The sequence below is a fragment of the Uloborus diversus genome, chromosome 7, assembly GCF_026930045.1.
Source record: "Uloborus diversus isolate 005 chromosome 7, Udiv.v.3.1, whole genome shotgun sequence".
NCBI classification, from domain to species: domain Eukaryota; kingdom Metazoa; phylum Arthropoda; class Arachnida; order Araneae; family Uloboridae; genus Uloborus; species Uloborus diversus.
The window spans coordinates 70,769,977-70,790,628 of record NC_072737.1 but is presented as its reverse complement, the minus strand read 5'-3'; the positions used below and the strand labels follow the sequence as shown (position 1 = coordinate 70,790,628).

The window sequence follows — 20,652 nt, the reverse complement described above, 5'->3', positions numbered from 1 at the left end:
TACTAATTTGTAAATTAGAGTCACATGCTTTTTTATTGACAGTTAAATAGAAACTATTATGTTGAAAATAATGTTGAGCGGTCAAAATACACTACTTGTTTAGAAGTTTCTAGATTTTACTCATAAAAAAAAAAAAAAAAAAAAAAAACGAATAATTTGAAAAGTTAATATTATATTAATTGATTGGATACTTTTGGGAAATAATAAAAGATGTTTCAAAAAAATTTCGGATATTTTTTTTAATGTAATTTAAAATGGGTGCATAATGAACACATTTTCCCGTAAACTACATCTGATAGGCCACTAAGTGAGTGTACCTGAGCTGCAAGCTTCCTGTCTCCTGTGGGTTGGTTGTAGGAAGCGGCTTATCTACATCAGAATATTGATAATTTTGAAACTGCAATCAAATTGTATCAACTATAGTAGGGTCAAACCTAAACTAGCAGCATTGTAGAGGATACGCTGATCCTAATCATAACATTATGGTGCTGCTAGGTTAGGTTTGCCCAACTATAGGCAAAATAAATCTCTACTACGTATTCTCAGCTTAATAAATTTTTGCCATTTCTTCTTAATTCAGAATAAAATCGTAAAATAAAAATACAAATGAATTTACGTTTTAAAAAAGCTCATTCCTGATTGAATAAATGTTAATCATGTTCTGTTTTTGTGTTTGCCTATAAAATGCATCTACTTTTAATAATGAGGCAGCAAGCTCACAATGGAATGAAAACTATTAACATCAAAGAAATCAGTTGTCTTAATATAATGCGCAGATATAAACCTTCTTTCCTTCAGGTGATCATCGCCCTTCCTCGACGCCATAATATAAATAGCAGTGTTTTTTCCTTAGTTGAAATTCGAAACTGGTTACATAACGCTGTAAGCAAATAATTACTGCACCATTGTAAAGATAATCAAGAGCTATAAAAATTTCACATGGCCTACATCGCCGGAGTAGTCACAAAGAACGCAATTAGTTTTAATTACAGTTACTTTTTCTTTCTTGCATTGGTTGAATTTTATAAAATTGGTATTGCTTCTGCGGACGTACGTTTACAACAGGCATTCTCAATTTTGGTATATTTATTTCGAGATGCGAACAAGCTATTGTTTCCACTTGCAACACACGGACAGCATAGTAAAAGCAATTTAGGGACGTCCGTTTTTTCCTAATTACATATTTCAAGGCACTAAACGTTTTATAACATTAGTCTTTTTGAAAAATGAAATTTATTCTCATACAAGTTCGATAAGATTCAACAATTGTTGGTGCTTTCTTATTAGAAAAGAAAATGGTAAACTTTAAGTTTATTTGTGCTCGGGTACATTCTAAAATTGCACATGTTTCCTATTTAAAAGCAGTTACAAATTGGTTTGACCCTTAAGAGAGTTTCTTACTTAACGAATTCAGTAAAATTACCAAAGAATGATTTCTTTATAATGCAAGAATCTTCATTAAATTTTGTGTTGCAACAAGCAGAAATAGTTAGAGGGGGGGGGGTAAAAAAGCGGAGTACGACTGATATAATGATTAGCCGTCAGTAACTTCAGAGATCAATCTGTTCTCTTTTGAGCGGGTTAGTTCAAATTGCTAAAGTAAAAGTAATGAGGCAAAACTCATAATCAGTCAAAAATCTGAAATAAGTTATTACAGAATAGATTGATGGAAAAAAACTGCAATAACCTGGTAAACTTGAAATATACAATTGAAATGATTTAGTATACAGGTTAACCTTCATCAAAATAATCAATCATCTTTAGCCTTGGAAAGAAAACGCTAGTTTAAGAATGTGTCAATCGAAATTGGTGATTGTAGGGTCACATTGAGTTCACATTGCAATTTCTTTTTCAACAATTGAGAATTTGTTTCGTTACATTTTTGTTAGAAAATTTCATATTTTACCTATATAAGATTGTGCTAAAAGTAAGTCACCGCCAGTAGGGCAAAAAAACCTTTAACTTGGAAAAAGTAATTTTTTTCATGCATATAAAATCTGCACACAAATTCAGAATGATCCACATGCGAAACGCGTCGGAAATAACTCTGAGTAACCATAAACCAGATTAGGACTCGACCGATGCATCGGCCTGGCCGATGCATCGGCGCCGATGGTTCAACAATTTAGCCATCGGCATCGGCATCGGCGGCCGATGCTAACTTGCAGGAAACATCGGCCCATCGGCCTTAAAATACATCGAAAAGCCGATGGAATTGGCCGATGTTTTTGAAAAAAAAAGGACCTTTGCAGTTTTACTTTTTAATACATAGTAAAGGGAGTTATTGTTTTCTTAATAAAATTTTTTACTTGAATTTCAGTACGAATTTCTTTTAGTCACCCCTGAAGAAATTTTTAATTTTTCATTCAGGTACAAACAAGTTAATTATTGCGTTGTTTCTTGCAGCTGGATGTACGTATATATCTCTCATAAGTCATAACTCAAAAATGTTAAGCTGTAGAAGGTTAAATTTTCGCATGTGGGGTGTGCGTACGTTCCAGTTGTGCACTTTCCTTTTTGTTTTCGATCGGGTGTTCTGAAAAGCCAGTTTACTCATTTTTTGCGGCTATTAATTACATATTTCAATGCAAAACTAATATAGCGTCTTAGACTGACGATTATTTGGTGATATATTGCCAAATTGGAGACTATGGAAACAAATATGAGATGGCGAAACCGTTTTTTGGGTCATTTTGCTAGATTCCCGTTGAACCGACGGTAATTTTTAATTTTTTGATATTTGTAATATGAATCACAGTAATGCAGTCTTTTCTGTATCGCTTCGGCGGAGTTACAAGTTTGGGGCCCGTTGAAATACATTTTGGAGCCCTCTTTCTCTATCACGGAAGCTGTAAAACCTATAGCATAAGGATTTTTGTAACTCCTATGGTGCCCCTATGGTTATGAGGCCTCTCGCGCAATTGCAACAGTTGCTATATTTTAAATCCGCCACTGCACGTCAAAACAAACTCGGGTGCAAGTTTTAAAAGTTTTTTTCTGCTCCATGTTTATAATTATTTTGAACTCTTATTTTTTACGACTATTTTTTGAATTTCCGAGAACACTTGTGTGGCCCTCCTCCCACTCCCTCAATTTCTGAAATTAAACTCTAGTTGTACTTCTGAGTTGTTTAAAACTAACACCATTCATAAAATTAAAGATTTGTTTTTCAAACTTAATTTATTGTTTCGAAAGAATTTAGAGCATTAATGTAAGAAATTGGTTAAAGACGTTTTGAATGGTGACATAATTTGGAAATCAAAGGGACTTTTGAATTTTTTCTTCGGAAGTGCTGAAGTAGATTCAGAAACTCTTCCGAGGCGTTGGTGGTAGCGGTTCTGTACTAAAACCATGAGGTCGAAGTTGGGGCCGAAGTGTGAGTTACTCCACAATCAGAGGGTGGCCCCCCTCCCAAACCATCCCTCGTCGTTTCAAGCATTTCTTAAATATTTAGCGATTATTTATTTTGGTCAAGAAATGTCATTTTGCGTATTTCTCATACTTGTTTCACCTATATTTCGTAATGCGCCATCTTTTTTGCATCATTAATAGCGATCGATTTTTTTTCTGTTGTAAGTAACTATTTTTATGTATTTTTATAAAATCAATGAATGAGTTATTTTCGTTTTTTTATAGAAAAGTTTCAAGGACTTTCTATTATGCAATTTTTTAAATTTCAGAAAATTATTGTTAAATTGAAAAATTTAATTTGAACTTCTTTGTAAAGCTTCATAAAAGATTAAACAACCAAATTGTTCAATATTATGTGTGTAAACAACAGATCAAGTAGTATATTTATTCAGTTATTAACTTGGTGTAAATATTGAGTTTGTTTATTGTAGCTGCGTTTTAAGAACCTCGCTCTTTTCATGGCTATTTCTTTTTTCAGCAAAATTTATGAAAAATGCAAACTTTTCTATTCATAAATTTTAAATAAGTACGAAAATATTCCTATTATGATTTAATATTGTAATTTATCTGTTGTCTTTTTTGTTTAATTTGATGACTAAAAAATGTCTATGTGCAATCTTTCCACTTAAATTGCGTTATTTGTTGACGGTTTCATAGTTTTATTCTTTTTTTTTTTCTTTTTGAATGATTAAACAACATAATTTAATGTTTTTAAACTATTTTTAGTGTACCTAAATCCATACATTTTTTCAATATTACTGAAATCTTAGTTATATGTTCAATTTAAAAAAAATCAATAGGTTATTAAACAGTCTCTTTGTTTATCTTCCTTTTTTTTTTTTTTTTTTTTTTTTTTTTTTTTTTTTGGCTGTTGTTCTTTCTATTTCATCATACAGCAGTCAAAAAAGGAGAAGCATAACATTGTACAAATACCCTATACAAATTGTAAGTAGTACGATCCAAAAGTTCGGGGACAAGTTGTATAAAACCTTACCCAGAATAGTTCACATTACCGAAGCACATCCACCTTCAAAAGGTCACCTTGAGGGACTATGTACTTCTGCCAGTGTTCATATAACTTTTGGAATCACTCCTAGAAGCCACTTTTCGCTACCTTCTATGACGCAGCTTTATCTTCTCCTGACGGAAGAAAGCGGCGTCCATGCAAATGTTTTTTTTTTTTTTTTGCTGGGAACAGGTAAAAGTCACACGGAGCTAAGTTCGACGAAACGTTAGGTTATTTGTTTGGCATATCAGAGTATTGACCAATCCTATTCTATTCTATTCAAGAGTCACAACTGACTTCAACTGTATTTATGTCGAGGACTGCATACTATGTGCCTTGCCTCTATTATTTTATATACCGATAGATGGCAGCACCATCACCGGATCGAACAGTTAGTGAGAATTTTGAACTAGCCCAGGAGCTAATAGCTACCTAGTACTAGCACCCCCAGAGGTATCGTTTCACTTGGAGGACATTGAGACCACGAGCATATTTAACGTCGCCCAGTCCCCATTAATGACGACGGTTATTGACCAATCGAACATTGCATCTGCAACATGAAAGTCGCCTTCTTACCCACGATGAAGTTAAAGCAGCAGCGCAAGAGGCTTTACAGGAGGTTGCGAAAAATGTCTTCCAGGTGTGCTTCTAAAAGCTATATGAACGTTGGCAGAAGTGCACAGTCGTCCAAGGTTATTTTGTAGATAAATGTGCTTCGGTAATGTGAACTATTCAGGGTAAGGTTTTATACAACTTGTCCTCGAACTTTTAGATCATACTACGTACGTATGCGTTTTCAACTTACTACTTCATAACGTTTTTAAGTGACGCGAGTTTACGCGCATGAAGACATCACAAGAGAATTTGCGATAATTAACTGAGGAGGCGTTCAAAATGGATATTTTGGTCATCTATATGTTCTTAGGTACATAGGCATGTACAGATGTGCCGAAAAAACTTGTGAAGTTTAAATTGGGTGATCGTAAAATAGAAATTTAGGTCGAGAAATCTGATTTTTTTTTTTTTTTTTTTTTTTTTGTGATTACGCTTCCTTATTCCTAGAAAGGAAGTAAAGTGAAATAAATCAATGATCCTTTAAATCCCTGATAATCTTATCAATTAATTTCTGTTTGATTTTTTTTTTTTTTTTTTTTGCATCGGCCAACGGCATCGGCCATCGGCCATCGGCAATCGGCCATTTGGAGGAAAACAATCGGCCATCGGCCATCGGCCGTCTTTGAACAATCGGCCAACAATCGGCATCGGCCCATCGGCCAAAAAATGCCATCGGTCGAGCCCTAAACCAGATGTTAGTGTTGGTGTTAGGCTGACAATATAAGAGCGTTTCTGACTATAATCAATTAGCCATTTCACTGCAAAGGTTTATTGCTTAAGTCTTTCTTCTTTTCGCGTTGAGCTAATTTTACTGTTTGTTGGCTTATTTTTTGAAATGAAGTGTACTCAATACTAGGAGCAAGCAGCGTTTGTGATTTTTTTTTTATTTTAATTTTATTCCATTTATTTATTTATTTTTTAAATAAAAAACGAACTGTTTTTTAATCGAATTTTTTTTATCATCAGTTTTTTTTTTTTTTATTTCTTTGAGATATTAATAATTTTATATTTAACAAACATAATATATTTCATACAATAGATAAAAAAGCAACTTTATATCTAATTAATGGTACCACTGTTTCCTGGAATTATAATTTTCATACTTTTTAGAAAAAACATTCTTAAAATTTTGCTGTTTTCTATGTTTTTTAGTTTAGAGTCGACAAAAGTTTTGAAACGGATTCAATCGAGAGTGGAGAAAGTGGTGGTAAAACTTGATAATAAAACAATCTAAACTAATGAATCCATTCAGCTTACATATTAGGATAAGTTCTCTAAATATTCAGTAATTGTTTACGATTTTACATTATACAGTTTAGATAAGATGTGATTTTGTTTTATGCTTTGCTTAAAGATAAGGTTTCCGACATCACATATATTTTTAGTGTAAAATAATATGTTGAACAATTACTTTTCTTAACAATATTAGTCTCGATGCATGAGAAAATTTTTTATTTTGTTCTGAACTAATTTTGGAGTAAAAGCAATACTGCAAGAGTCTGAAAATCTGCTATACAGAAAGAGGGATCTTGTAGTTTTGCCAGTTGAAGCCAGTTGTATTATGTAGTGTAGTTAAATTTAGAGCAACACATTCTGAAAATTCAAAATTAGTTTATATAAATAAAATCAGATGATTTTCATCAATGATTTTGTTTAAAAAAATCACTTGATTTTAATCAGAGATTTTGTTAAATCAATTTATTTAAATCATTATTTTTAATTTCTTGATTTAAATCAACGAACCCTGGGAGTAACTAAGCAGTAAAAACTATCAAGTCACCTTAATTACTTCCAGGCCCGGCTCCTGGGGTGGGCGACCTGTGCCACCGCATCAGATTTTAGGGGCGGCAAATTTCGTTAGGGAAAAATGTAAGAAGGCAAACAGAAGAGAAAAGAATGAAAAACTCAAAATTGTTCCTTATTTTTTTTTTCTTTGCAGCACAAATTGCAGCAAATCGGGGCAGTATGCTCGTATTATATATCAATTATATATATATTAATATATATATATATATATAATTAGTAATTATATATATATATATATATATATATATATATATATATATAATTACTTTATATTTAAAATATGTGCTAGTTTGTATCTAATGAAGGGAAATCTTAATTTAGACACCTACTGATGTACGCAAAAAAAAAAATTAAATATCTATATTTAAGGAATTAAGATGAAGTACAAAATTATATCGAAAACGAAAGCAGATGGTACATCTGACATGTTTTCGCAGAGTTCTTTCACTTATCGCCCGGTCAGCGAAAATGATTAAGTGCTGCTGAAAAAAAAAAAAAAAAGGTTAGGTGTGAATTAGTCGTAGTTCCTTAAACGGTCATTGGCTTCGATAGCGAGTTGGATGAACCGCTGCTCAATGGTCACCTGAACAATGATTGTAGTTGTAGGCACTAATTACGTAGATCACGGCTCAATTCAGCAACGGCTTCTTCTCGCGGTATGATGTAATTTCGCTATCTATTGTAATCTATAAATTGGATGTGTAATTGCAGTAATTACGCTCTTTCTACTGAGCATCGTTGTAGTTTTGTAAATTTAATTTTGCTTTTTACTCTCGATTTTTTTTTGTATGCCTAATTTTAATATTTATAAACCGAGCTATAAAACTGTTTCTGAGATCATCTAGTCGAATAAAATGATCACGACAAAGAACAGTAGGTGTTTTAACAGGTAATTTATCCTGTAGGTAATTTATAATTATATCAGGTAATATATAATTATGAATAAAAATGAAAAGTACGATACTGTAAACAGTCCGCGGAACGTCTAGTTAAATAAAATTAATTTCCTTGTATGTTTTATGTATTACACACTTTCACTTTGAACTTAAAACTTTTCAAAAATAACACCCTTCCTCGAATGCCACCCGCCTCTAACATATCTCAAGACGTTTAAAAAAAAAAAAAAAAACATATAATTGGATAAAAGCATAGAAAGTGGAGTTCCTTCTGCTTTTGTCACTTACAGCTAACATAGTTAAGAAACATAAAAATGAAAATTAAAAAGAAAAAAAAACCGATATTGAAAGTAAAGTGAAATAACTTTACGCGTGGCAATTTTTTTTTAACTATGAACTAACTGTTTATGTTATGATCGGACTATCTTATCATAAGATAAGAAAATACCTTTGTGCTGAAAAGTAAAGTAATTAATATCAACGTCAAAAAGCACAAATTGCAGATTACTGCAGACACGTGTTTCAGCGTTACAAGGAATGCCTTTTTCAATGCAAAAGAAATGAGCTTATGGATGAAAAGACTTTTGTCGGATGTCTTTTCATCCATAAGCTCATTTTTTGCATTGAAAAAGGCATTCCTTGTAACGCTGAAACACGTGTCTGCAGTAATCTGCTATTTGTGCTTTTTGACGTTGATATTAATTACTTTATTTTATCATATTTTAATGACATCGTTCCGACATTTTGCTTGCACTGGAATCTTGTAATTACTATCTCACTCAAACATTTCTTCATTCTAAACAGCAGATCCAATGCGTAAACATCACATGAAAGATGTCGTGACTAATTGTTTCACAGAATATCTCTCAAAGCTGACGAATCATCAACATGAATTCTGTCCCCATTCTCGAAAACTTTCTCTACTTCGAAAACTAGCGCGAGTGTGGTGCGAAATGCCCTCAAATTGCTTTATTATTCAGTCAAAACCAGAAGTGTCGTCTTTTTTTGCTCTACTCAAGCATAATTTCGACATTCAAGAATGAGTCTTAAGAGTTCACATCTTCTTAAAGACAAGAGAGTCTTATCTTTCTTTTTTTAAGTTTTCTTGCCGTTATTTGAAATTTGTTCCACTTCGTGTTAAAAAATTCTTCATAGTTTTGCTGTTCTGTTTTCACTTCCGCATTCCTGGAAAAAGCGCTAAAATGAGTTATTTTTAAAGGTCACTTTCACTTAAAGAAGTCTTAAACAGTTTAAGTTTTAAATTACTTAAACTGCTTAAGTAAACCTATGTTACTAGTCCATGTCAGCTTTTGTCCGAAATGTAAATGTCAATGATCCAGTTTCATGATTAAACTTGAAGTAGGACGAAAATTTGAAGTTCCTATTATATACCTGGCTTTGCTTTAATCAAATTGTAGCCAACACTTCCACGATTCTTTAGGGGTTTCTAACCAGCGTCTGATTTCTAAACTTTAGGACAGTAGACCACAGACATCTGTGGAAACTCCCTTCAACTGTACAACCGAAAAAAAGTGCTGTAGAGTTGCTACAGCACACCATTTTCTTTATTGCACATGCTACGGACTAGGGCACACTTAGGAAGTAAACTACCTAAATAAAATACTAGTTGCAAAAAATGCTTGTTTTGATCCTAAAAACTGACATTGCTATACACTTAATATTCATGTTCCGCTCTTGATTTTAAACATCATAATAAACAAATCAAAACTATATGCAATATACCAGGCAGCCCAGTTATTACTTCCAGAGACTGCAGTTTCGTTCCTGTTAGAGCTCGTCAGTCTGGAATGGTGAATAACTGAACTGTGGGTAATTGTTATCTCATTTAAGCTGAGAGCGCCAACGAACTGGTAGATAAAGGAAATTTAGCACACTAGCGAGAATCCACCAGCAATGGTACGGTTTAACTCGTAAATTGAAGGGACCTACAACTTTGAGGGGCCTTCCATTCTAGAAGGGGCCCTTAGACCGGGCCTCATGGATCTAATATTAGATTGGGCCTTGTTTCTAACGAGAAATACCAGCATCCACAGGAGGTGAATGATTGAGCGTGACAATATTATAACAGACCGAACTTCTTTCTTTTTTTTTTTTTTTTGAACAATAAAAAGGTTGCGATAATAAGTTGGAGCACTCATGTATCCAACATTGTGCCGCACGAGAAAATTCTCCACCCCCTACCCTAGCTATCTGTTTTTTTTCTCCAGTCACGATATTACATTTTTGAAATGTGTATAGTTATACTGGGTAAAATCCCCATCCCGTTATCTTAACTCTCCGGAACTCACGTCAAATTAAATGGTTGACCTGACAACTTGTCGTGTGAGAATTTTTCTCACATCACGTATTTCTCTCAAAAACGCCAGAAATGTTTTGTACTTGAAAATATTTCATTGACTACTGATTCTAAGCATCTCACATGTTATACAAAATGATAATACTTGCTGAAACAAATAAAACATTTGACGAAACAAAATCAAACAATATTTTTTCCCCTTGCTGTGAGTATTTTCCTCACGGCAAGAGTTCTAGAGGGTAAATAAAGCTAATACGCTTTAAAATCATCAAAAAGTGTCGCAAAAATTGGCGCACTTAACGGTACACATTACATTTTATCATAAAAAAGTTATTTACGAAAGGTCATTAAAATATGTTTAAAAGTGTGAGACTTGAAAAACAATTTAGAGGAATGTTTTAAATTAATCTTTCTGCCAATTGGTAGTTCGGTGCAAATGTTTGAAATATGGGAGTGCAGAATATTAAGCGAAACCAATTGAGTAAAAAAAACTGCTAGCAAATCACAGTAACCTTAATAGAAAATCAAATTAGTAAAAAATTACACAGACAGTTCTTTTAGTAATGCGTACGAAAACACAGAAATAGTACGATTTTACAGGAAACAAAATACTTTTGCATCAAAGCAATATTTTACAAACAGCCTGTCAATCCAATTTCTTCGCAAGGGAATGTGTTGCAAAGCAAAATAGTTAAGATATCTTATCTGTTTTAAAATAAACAAACTGGAAATTAGTTTTCGAAATTACAATAATTATATATATAATAGCCAATGATCAAGTAACCCGCAAGTTTCAACAATGAAACTCGCGCCACGGCATGATGATTTCATAATATGTTTCGGTAGTGTTTGACACGAAGGGAAAGGCTTTATTGTGACAAGGCAGAACTGGTTCACGTAACTTAACTGTTTTACTGGTAAGACTGACATTTCAGTAGAATGAAAAAACGGAAAAAATGGTTAGCAATGAACGCTACCTACTGGAGTTTAGAGTTAATTCACTGAAGTTAGGGTTACAATTTCAAATATCAAAATATCACCAAACAGACAATTGCTTCGTTCAAATGTAGAAGAGTAAAAGCAATTTTCACCCGTCATACCTTGAAGGGCGACTTTATTGAACATAAAGAAAGAACATTGTAATTTGCAATAAATCTCGAATTAAAACATTATTTTTCAAAAAAAAAATATGAAAAATATTTTGCTTCAAATGAATGAATAAGGCTCATTCCATACAGATTCAACGGATGAGTGCGCTCGACCATTTTTATTTTTTTTTTTTGGAACTCATATCACAAAAAGATGCATATGAATGATGCTTAAAACCACTTTTATTTTTTCTCTAATTAACCCTTGATTTTTTAGAGGTCATCAAAAGTGATTTTCGCAGTCAAAAATGGGACTTTTAGACCTTAGCATTTTTGCCAAAATCTATTTGAATAACATTTATGGCAGTTAATTTTACGCTTTGGTGTTAAAGTGCATAAGATGATAGTCTCACATGCTGAGTTACGTGGCTGCAACTTAATAATTAAAATAATGGCAACAGGTTAAAGTTCAAGGTCAAACGTAAAATTTTTACTCATTTTCCAGGGGGATAACTCGCGTAGGGGACGGAAACACAAAATGAAATACGGCAAAAACTAATCACTGGAACCATGCTAATAAGAATATGTAACTGTCGCTGTGTGTTTGCTTACCCTTTATTGGTCACAGCCTTTTTGGCAAAATTAAAAACTTGGAGATAACCAGTACAAATGGTAATTAAACCTCTCATCTTGGGGCAAGAGATAGTACTAGTAGTGCTGATAGGTGCTGCTATACAGTACGATTTAGTACAATTTTTCAATGAGAGTCGACCTAGGACCGCAACTTTAAAACGCGTTTTGCTTAAAATTTGAAAATGCCCACTGACATCCCTTTGCTTCTCACTGCCTCAAATGAAGGAACGTAAATGCATTAATAAATAAGCGGATACGTAAGGAATTTTATAAATGAATGAACAAATAAACAAAATGAACCATTTCACCTTGCCTCACGCGCACTTGATAAATTTTATTAAAAATGTAAAAAAAAACATGCCTAATACAGCATTCTCTCTATATATATTCCTCTCGTATTTGGTGATGCTGATCGTGGTGGGGATACAGTAATGGAAGTGCTATCAACAGATATCAGTTTACACGTCATTTTCAACAGTAGCAACGGCATGGCGCGTTGAGCATCGTCGTGTGTTGTGGAGGAGTTTATTCGTCATGGTAGTTTTTTGACTACTGCTCAGCAAGAATTTTACAATCGTTTCCAACTTGGTCGACATGATCATGTTCGGATAGAAAAAAATCGATTCGTGTTGTAAAAATCGCTGTGCAGAATGTTTCTTACATTCGTATCAGAAAATTGCTAGGCAGCTGCTTGTTTAAAGGCTAAACAGGTGATTCTTGGATAGACGCTATCACGTGTGCCACGACTTTGCAGCGTTGTAACGGTCTGATGTCGATCATGCGTTTTTGTTTTCAGTGGGCTCTAAAGTTTGGCCTCCAAACGAGATTTTTTAAGAAAGAAATTGAACGCACTTACACTCATTTAGTGTACGTAAAAGTTGACTTTTGATAATCCACTGTTTGAAATACGTATATGATTACTCTCTATATCCTGACGATAACGCGGTCCTAGTTTTAAACATAGATTATCCCAGTGCTCTCAAATAATTTTACTCCCCCCCCCCCCACTTTTTTTGAGTGTGTTTGTGTATACAGTAAAATCTGTCTACAACGATACTGTTGGGACCGAAAAAAATATTGTTATAGACAGGCTATCGTTGTAGACGCTTTCATTCTTCATGAAAAGGAAAATATCGTTATAGGCAGGTTTATTGTTATAGACAATATCGTTATACACAGGTTTCATTGTATATGTGTATGTGTGTTTGCTAGGGAATATATCAATGATGGTTGCTATAACTTTTCACATTCTTATCTCCGTAGTGAACGCAGGGGTGCCCACCCCCTAAGAGCAAGGGCGCACCCCTCCCCTAGATATCACCAAGACCCCCCTCCCAAAAAAAAGCAAAAGCCCCACCACCACAAAAAAAGTGAGAAGCACCCCTCAACACCCCCCCCCCTAGCAAATTAAATGGCGCAGTCTACGCCATGACCCCCCCCCCCCTCCACTTGGGCACCCCTGGTGAACGAATGAGCGTCTCAAAATCTGTTCCTATAAAAATGACATAGATGATTTTCAAACATCACTGATAATCGGTAAGCCAGATATAATCCGCATATGGAAACTTCTGTGCATTTTCCTTAGGGCTAAAAACTTTCTACAACAAACCGGTAACACAACTCAACAACTTTGCTCAAATTACTCTGAAAACGAGATTGATTTTGTGCTTGCTGGGCTCTTAATTAGCCACAAGCTTCATTCCCTTCTGCGATTAAGTTAAAAATATTCGCATGAGTGTTTGACCCTTCTCACTTGTAAACCTGATATTAATGAATGAAACAATTCAAAATTGTGTTTTACGCTTGATCCAAATTTGCCTTTTTGCCGAGTCAAACGGGTTGCTCTTATTTTTACGAAGTATGTCACCGTGTTTTTAACATATAAGTTTCTCTCTTGCAGAGTTCATCTTGCAGTCTGCTGAAGAATCACATGTGAAAGAAGACAGCTGTCAAAAAATGTTTCTTCACACATGATCGTACGTTAAAGTAAGTTTTGTTTACTTATTTTTAATGTAAAATTTTATTTCTGAATCCAAGTGAAAGTTTTAAGACGTACAATGCACCAAGATGGAAGTTTTTTATAACAATAAACATCAACTAAAACTAAATTGATTACTCATCTGGCTAGAAAATCGCCCGTCAAGGTATGACGGGTGAAAATTGCTTCTACATTTGAACGAAGCAATTGCCTGTTTGAAGATATTGTTACAAATTCTGTAAATAGTAATTATTGTAGTAACGTAACCGGTAAATAGTTTCCCGTATTAAATATACAACCCCTATACATTCGGCTAAAGTATACGATCCCCCTATTTCTTCTTTGTTCATTGATAAAATTTGATAACGGTCTACTATTTTCAAGAAGCGTTTGGAATCTTGAGGAATATTTGAGAGATTTCTTTCGATGTTTATAAAAGCGCCCCGCGAGATAAAAAGTTAGTTTCGATTGAGGATTCGAACTGAGAGTGTATTAGCTCTGTTTATTGCGAGGCTTTTCGCTGTGTTGTTTTTCGTATTTGGAAGCAAATACGTGTGTAACCGTTGAGTTTACGGTGTGGTGTGATTTTTGCTTAATTGCTGATGATTAATTTAGCAGTTGTTGACGATCTTTCCTGTACATAGTGTAAATAAATTCTCTGTGTTTTTAATCAAGAACTGTGTCGTCCTTTCAAGAAAGTTGGAAGTCGCGCCGGATCCTTACAATATTTTGATAGTTGAAATTTTAACCCTAACTCCAGTGGATGAACCCTTAACTCCAGTAAACAGCGTTCATTGTTGACCACTTTTTCGTTCGTTCATTCTCCTAAAATGACAGTCTTTCCAGTAAAACAGTACCGGATCCAGTTTAGCATTGTCAAAATAAAGCATTTCCCTGCATGTCATACTTTTCCAGAAAATATTATCAAATTAATCATGGTATGGCACGAGCTTCATTGTTGATGACGTCAACGTTACTCGATCAGCGTTACACCCGCGTTGTCCAGTTGTTGGATGTTCGAGATTCAGAAAATCGTCAGCGCCCATGTAGTATGAGTACGTGGCATGTTAAAGATCCCTTGGGTATTCGTTTGGCTTTGAATGCCCACGGCGAAATTAATCCCTTGTGCAGTTTCGCATCGAAGTGGTTTCTGGCACATGCGAATTGGCTATTGTATATATGAGGACCATCCGCATATAACCCTGGATGATATGAAAAAGAGTGTTAAATCAGTAGAGAATTTATCTGTTGTAATGTTTGGCATTTTGTTTTATTCTGTTTTAAAATTTTAAGCAACAAATTAAGTTAAAAACTACTTCTTCCGTCTCAAATTGGTCACCACATATTGGTCAAAAAAATTTTCCCGGTATTTGCTACATTTGAATGTTTCTGTTCTGATTTCCCCCCCCCCCTTCTTTTTAATGGTGCCGCGTTGGGTTAATTAGCCTTTTATACACCTCGCGCGATCCTATGATATGGCATCCAGTGTTTCATGTGAAACCATTAAGGCGCGGATGTCAATGGCGTAGATAGTTTTGGCATCCGGTTTCACCAGATGGAAGAACCTGGGCTCTCTTCGATGCGAAACTGCACTAGGGGTTAAGTTTGCCTAGGGCTTTCAAAGCCAAACGAATACCCAAGGTATCTTTCAAATGCCACATAATCACACGACATGGGCGCTGACGATTTTCTAATCTCGAAAATCCACCAACTGGCCACCACTGGTCAGAACCAGGAACTAAGACGCAGGAGGCCCACGCCTTTCCGCTACGCCATCCAGCTGTACTGAATATTAAAGCTGGTATTTTTTTGATTTTATTCAAACATTTTTCAAAGAATTCAGAGTGGTATGCAATCAATAAAGACCATTTACTCACCAAACATTCTTTCCTTAAACCAGGACTAAATTTCTTTCGAAAATCCAGGGGTAATCACTTTCTTAAACCAAGTCCCATTCTATAAAGATTCTTTCGCCACTAATAGCTTGAAACTATCTTCTAGTAAATGAATCATGAATTCACCTTCCATCAAAGTAACAGAATCAAGTATCCCCACCCCGAGTATAGTTTTCAAACGTATTTAAAAATTACAGCAAAAGAATGCAGAAATTGGTACTCCTCATACTTGTAATATTGTTTCAAATCTTCTACCATGTCGTAAAAACAATCTATGTACTGCTTAGCTTCAGTTAGAAGAACTTTAATAGCATAACTTCATCCAAATGCAAAATTTCCAAATTACTAATTCCCATCATTTAAGACTACCATAACGGTATATGCTGTAAATATAATCTTTATCGGAAGTGTACAGCTGCAAATTGGCCCTAATAACCATATCCTTATTGCAGCACCATAAATACTTTTTTGTATGGGCACGCCTTGTATTACAAAATATAGAAAATCACTAATCACAATATGATGGGTGCGAATTTCTTCTCCATTTCCATTTGTAGAAATAAGAAATCGAACGAGTAGATTCCACCCGTCGCAATTCGTGATTGCGAAAAACAAAGTTTGAATTCAAGATGTCAAAATTCAAATGAATGGAGATGGATGCTGGATGTTTTTTTTTTTTTTTCCTGTCTATAATTTTATTTTTCTAATCAACATATACTGTCGTTAAGCTTGTGATCCTCAAAGAGTTAAACCCTATCCATCATAAAGTAGATTACAGTCCATCCCTGATCGTACCTGCTGGAAAGTTGAAATTCTCAGCATTTTCAGTCTTGAGCGGCACACGGAAATCATCAGGTATGTCGGAAGCGTGCCTCTTTTTTTTATTCTAAATTTATTCTTTCTCCTTTTTTCTCGCGAACGTAACTTTTTATAGTTTCAGAAACAAAGAAATGGCGGAACGGGAATAGAAAGAATGAGCGCAAACTAAGCTCCAGTAATGATGCAGAACGAGAAGCATTCTAATTCCAGCCGAACGTGTAAAGTAGGAAAAATAACTTCGATTTGGTGCGGGGTTAAGTGGTCAGCTTGATCATTCATGGCTGCAGTTTCGGACGACCATAGCCAGTGGCGAAGCCAGGATTTTATTTCGGAGGAGGTCAATTTCAACTATCAAACTATCACCAAACAGGCAATTGCTTCGTTGAAATGTGGAAGCAATTTTCATCCGCCATATCTTGACCGGCAATTTTCTAGTGCAAAATAATTTTGAACTAAGCCCCCTTGCAGCATACATATTTTATGAAATCGTAGCAGTTGTTCTTAAATATTGAAATAAGAACATAACTACTAAGTGAGAAATAATTTAGGCGCATGTACCTATGAAAAACTTCAGTTGAAAAGTAACTGAATATGCGCGTCAATAACACTAAGCTTACAGTATACATGTATCGACAAAAGTATTAATCATATTTACTGTAAGAAGCAATTTCACCGCCTGTCAAAAAATCTAAAAATTCCTTGAGTGAATACTGAAAGTTTATCATGGTTGAAAGAAAGCAATGAATGCCCACTAAAGTATTGAAAAATCTATTTTATTGAGCAATCGCGAATTGCTAATTGTTTTCACTTTACCGCTGAAGGACGTCTGCCCGTCAGTTTTGGACAGGGGCACCACCGTTGACGGGCACCGCTAGGGCTGCTCTTCCAGCGAGCACCGTCTCCAGCAGAATCCACTTCTCCAGGGCGGTTGTGTCCATACCCTACACTTACATATACATGTCTGCACACACACTCGTAATTGCGCAAAGCAAAATTTTAATTCAAGATGCCTAAAATTGAATTTTTTTAGTTTCTTCCATTTAGTGGAAGTGGGACTTTAGCGGTGCTTTAGACGAAAAGCGGACCATTTTATCAAGACATTTGGTTGGCGGGACAAAAAGCGAGATTGTTCCTCCAAAATCTTGCCGTCTAGTCACTTTATAAAACCTAAGAGCAGCAGCATAACTATTTATTCATCATTACACTTGGTATCATCCCATGCATGGCTTCACTGAACGATAGTTAGTGCACATGAGTTGCGATTTTTTTCGCAAACACACGGCAGTCAAAATCGAATGAAAGGAATCAATTTTGTTTGTTTCTATACAAACAATTTTAAAATGACTGACCCGTTACCAAAGCAACCCGCAGGTTACGATCCAAATCAATCTCTTATTTATTTTTTTTTTCTTTTAGAAATCTCTCCCATCGTTAAAAAAAGGATGATCGACTCTCATTTCCAATTTCTCAAGATACGAATCTGAAAAAGTGCACTGGGTTTTGTTGTGAAATGCAGGATGGGAAGAACACGGAAGTGGGAACTTTTATGACCTTGTGACATCCAAAATTTTAGACATCTTCGCTCATGAAGAACGGCACTACGAATCTGATGGTTTTGCACTTTATGTCGAGCCAATGCCAACAGACAAAAAGTTTCTACATTTTTTTATGTTGGATTTCGTATTTTATTAGTCTTCTTTATGTTGAAGAAATAGTTTGGAAAATTATTTCTTGCGCCAAACTGCGATGACTGGTAGAACTGAAAGACGATAAATTGTCTGCCCCCTACGGTGAAACATACTCGTTGTGTTTAGCTTTTTCACGAATATCTATTTCAATCTATATATCTGTACCTCAGAGATAGAAGGACGTTCCAAAATTTGCGATTTTCTGTTTATTAGTGCTTTAGATGTAGAAACCTATGCTGCATCGAGCCATGTGAACGTAATTCTTTAAAAAAATTCCTTTTCAGCTTTTTACAAGGGTTAAAAGAGCGTACGTCCCATCCTTTGCATGTGAACCAGAAAAAAGTTTTTTCTATTTACTGTAAAATTATCATAATGTGATTTCGTTCCTCTGACTGAGGTGCAGATATCGTCGCCTCAATGCAACAATAGGATGGATATCTTACTGTTATTCCTGGGACTAGTTTTCTCACTGTTCCGCTGAGGCGACGATATATAAAAAATAATAGTTTAAAAAACTAAAAAAACACGCTTTCGTGAGAAAATGAACTAAAAACTGAAAAATAATCTTTGGATGATAGTAGTTGACCAATCACTTAATTTTAATGTAATACAAAAAAGCGTGGGGTGCTGTCTATTTACATTTTTTGCATGGACAACAAATGGAGGAAATTCAAGACAACTGATAAGAAGCCCCCCCCACGCTTTTTTGTATTACATTAAAATTAAGTGATTGGTCAACTACTATCATCCAAAGATTATTTGTCAGTTTTTAGTTCATTTTCTTACGAAAGCGTGTTTTAATAGTTTTTTAAACTATTATTTTATTGTTTACTTTTTAGTTTAACTTGTTTTACGAAAAATATTCATTTCAACATTGTTCAAAATCTTTTATGCTAATCCATCTCAGTCCAGGGGCGGATCTAGAGGGGGGGCCATGGGAGCCATGGCCCCTCCCAAAGCCTTGTGATTGTAGGAATTTTTTTTTAACAAAAAAAAAAAGAAAAAATATTATGAGAAGATAACAACATTTAGCACATGTGTTTTACTGAAAAAGAAGTGTAGGCCTTAACTGGGAGATAAATTATATTCCTATACTCAAAACAAAACTTTTATTTCCAAAATTTTTCTCCATCTTTTACATCATTTCTCGATTCAAACTACAGACACTTGGACGATCTCTAAATGCTGCTGTTCTCAGAGTATACCTATTGTTCACAAGAACAAAGAGAGCCTAAATTTTCGTTTTTATGGCTTTAATTTCAAAACTAGGGGGAGAACTCCCTTTTCCTATGCCCTTTCACAAATGCAGCAAAAAATTGCATTTTAAGTCTTTTATTTGGAAAAAATGTCGACGGAAACTAGCTTATCCAGCCCTTATCACTTAACTTGCTTAAAAGCAACTTAAATGAATTTTTTTGGGACTTCAATTACAAACGATTTTTAATAGGACCCCCTCCCTCCTTAGTTTATATCGTGATGATAGCTTAAAAAGAAGGTTTTTGGAGGAGCTCACGAATCTTCCACCCCTTTCTAAAATATGTATAAATATAGCTAAAAATGGAATTTTTAGAGCCTCAAAGGCAAAATATTTCCAGGAAGGAAGGATTCTAAGAACCTTCACACTTCCTTTAATGTAAGCAAACATTACCTAAAGGTGCATTTTTAGGCTGGACAGCTGAAGAGCAAGAAGAGCACCCCTCCTCTTCTAACTTCTTAACGTATAATGACAGAATATTTTGGTTTCTAAGCTTTATTTCCAAAAAGTATTTTGGGGCCAACGCCCGAAACCTGACCTTTCTCCGTACATCATCAAAAATAGACAAAATGCGTTTTTAGTTTCATAATTTTCAAAAATAACTCGGAAATTTAAATTTTGAAACATTTTTGAGGGAGATTCCTAAAACCACCCACTCACCTAATGTCTCCATACCCCGAAAATCGAGTTTTTAAAACTTCATTTTAATAAATTTTCTGGGGAGTTCGGAGTTTGTTCAAAATTTTCGGATGGCTCCTCCCAAAACAATCGGTTGGATCCGCCACTGTCTCAGTCATCGATGCATGTGTGCGGAAATCATATCTACATTACTTTGAAAATTTGAGATGCATTTGAATAAAAGCTATGTTCAACCATGGCCCCACTGAATACTTAAGCGCCAGCGCATTCAGTGGGGCCATGGTTCAACAATGGTCTGATCAGCAATGAATTTCCAGTTGAAGGCTCACCTAAATTTTGGCATGAAATCAGTTAAAAACAATTAAATTTCATGTTCTAATTACCTTGGAACATTGGAACAAATTTTGTCTGATGCAAAAAAATTAAAGGTTTTCGTAGATATTTTTAAATAATTTTTGCGAGTATTTTTTAAAGTATTTTTTTTTAATTTTTCCTTTTCCACATTGTTGGATTTATGCCAAAATATTGATTAAAATTGGAGGAAACTCACAATTAAAAGAGTTAATTAATTAATTTGACTATAGAATATTGCATTGTCATCGGGTC

The 20,652-nt window shown here is 34.7% G+C and overlaps 1 protein-coding gene across 1 annotated transcript in view; it reads left to right on the top strand.

Annotated features, from left to right (window-relative positions):
• LOC129226025 (uncharacterized) overlaps positions 1-20,652 on the top strand; it is a 56,893-nt gene that overhangs the window by 32,792 nt on the left and 3,449 nt on the right. The window contains exon 2 of the mRNA XM_054860600.1: positions 13,673-13,758. The gene's annotated coding sequence lies outside the window, so the exon portion shown is untranslated. The remainder of the gene's footprint in view (positions 1-13,672; positions 13,759-20,652) is intronic.